Genomic DNA, 2,365 nt, shown 5'->3' on the forward strand with positions numbered 1-2,365 from the left:
TAATCAAAGTGTAATCACAATTTCGTCCACCAAGTTTTTGGTGCCGTTGCCGGGGAATCAATTTCGAACAACAATTCACAACCTGAGTAACAATTTTGCATACCAGCATCTATAAGAACTTAGAATTTAGATAGTGTTATTGATTCTCCTAGTTCAGTACGTTGATTCTTGAACACAGCTACTTTATGAGTCTTGGCCGTGGCCCTAAGCACTTTGTTTTTCCAGTATTACCACCGGATACATAAATACCACAGACACATAACTAGGTGAACCTTTTCAGATTGTGACTCAGCTTTGCTAGAGTCCCCAATTAGAGGTGTCCAGGGTTCTTAAGCACACTCTTTTTGCTTTGGATCATGACTTTAACCGCACAGTCTCAAGCTTTTCACTTGACACCTTCACGCCACAAGCACATGGTTAGGGACAGCTTGGTTTAGCCGCTTAGGCCAAGATTTTATTCCTGTGGGCCCTCCTATCCACTGATGCTCAAAGCCTTGGATCCTTTTTATTTTACCCTTGCCTTTTGGTTTAAAGGGCTATTGGCTTTTTCTGCTTACTTTTTTCTTTTTCTTTCTTTTTCTTTTTTTTTTCTTTTTTTTCGCCACTTTTTTTTTCTTTTTTTTTTGCAAGCTTTTCACTGCTTTTTCTTGCTTCAAGAATCAATTTTATGATTTTTCAGATTATCAATAACATTTCTCCTTTTTCATTAGTCTTTCAAGAGCCAACAATTTTAACATTCATAAACAACAAGTTTAAAAATATGTATTGTTCAAGCATTCATTCAAAAAACAAAAGGTATTGCCACCACATCAAAATAATTAAACTAATTTCAAGATAGAATTCAAAATCATGCATTTCTAGTTCTTTTGCAATTAAAAACATTTTTCATTTAAGAAAGGTGTGGATTCATAGGACAATCATAGCTTTAAGGCATAGACACTTAAACACTAATAATCATGTAATAAAGACACAAACATAAATAAACATAAAGCATAGAGAATGAAAATAGAAAAAATAAATAGACAAGGAGATTAAGGAACGGGTCCACCTTAGTGAGGGTGACGTCTTCCTCCTCTTGAAGAACCAATGGTGCTCTTGAGCTCCTTGAAAGAACTCGAAGATTGATGGTTTAGACATTATAGTAAATAATAGTTGCAAGTATAGTTACTAAACCAAGCAATCAACCTTTCTTGCAAACGTTTTGGTTGTCACAAGTAACAAACCCCTTAAATTTGATAACCGAGTATTTAAACCTCGGGTCGTCTTCTCAAGGAACTGCAGGGAAGTATGTTCTTATTATTGGTTATGGAGATTGTAAATTGGGGTTTCAAGAATGAGGAACAAGTAACTTAATGGCGGGTAAATTAAATGGCAATTAAAATAAATAAATAACTGTAAAGCAAACTTTTGGCAAGGTATGAGAAATTAGAAGTCTAAACTTAGTTATCCCTATCAATAACAATGAAAGTTGAATCTTAATTCCACTTATTTAACCTTTACTAAAGTAAAGGAAAGTCAAGGGACTAATTAGTTTGATCTTCGAATCCTAATTATTTCCTAAGAAAAGGTTGGGATTATTGAAGCTCAGTTCAATTAGCAAAGATAACAGTTATCAATTATGTTGAGATAAGATAACTCCTGAGTTACTGCTTTCTTAACCAAGGCCAAAAGAGCAAAAAGTAAATTTGCTGGAATAAAAATGCCTTCAGATGTAAAGCATCAATAACATAAATTAAAGAAAGCAATCATGAATTGAAATACCTCAAATAACATTAATAAGGGAAATTATTATCTAACATGAAAGGTTCATAAACTAAATTGGAAAAATAAATAAAAATAAAGAACCTGGGATTGAGAGTCACTCCTAAAACTAAGAGAAGTCCTAAATCCTAAGAGAGAGAGAGAGGAGAGAACCTCTCTCAAAACTAGATCTAAAACATGGGAAATAACTAAATTGATGAGCTCTCTGTGAATGGATGCGTTTCCACACTTTATACCCTCTGGTCTATGCCTTCTGGACTTGGATTGGGCCAAAAAGGGCTTCAGAAATCGCTGGAAGTGTTTTCTGCAATTTCTGGTGCGTGACCTCTGTCACGCGTCCGCGTGGGTCACGTGGTCGCGTCATTCGGAGCTTTTCTTGTCACGCGGTCACGTCAGTCATGCGGCCGCGTCGTTGCTTCTTTGCGCTTGGCATGCGTCCGCGTCGCCCATGCGATCGCGTGGATGCCAGTTTCTTCAGAAGCTCCGTTTTGTGCTTTCCTTCCATTTTTGTATGTTTCCTTTCCATCCTTTAAGTCATTCCTACCTTAGAAGATCTGAAAACTACTCAACACACTAATCACGGCATCGAATGAAATTAAAGGTG

The sequence above is a fragment of the Arachis ipaensis genome, chromosome B09 (genome assembly GCF_000816755.2).
Source record: "Arachis ipaensis cultivar K30076 chromosome B09, Araip1.1, whole genome shotgun sequence".
NCBI classification, from domain to species: domain Eukaryota; kingdom Viridiplantae; phylum Streptophyta; class Magnoliopsida; order Fabales; family Fabaceae; genus Arachis; species Arachis ipaensis.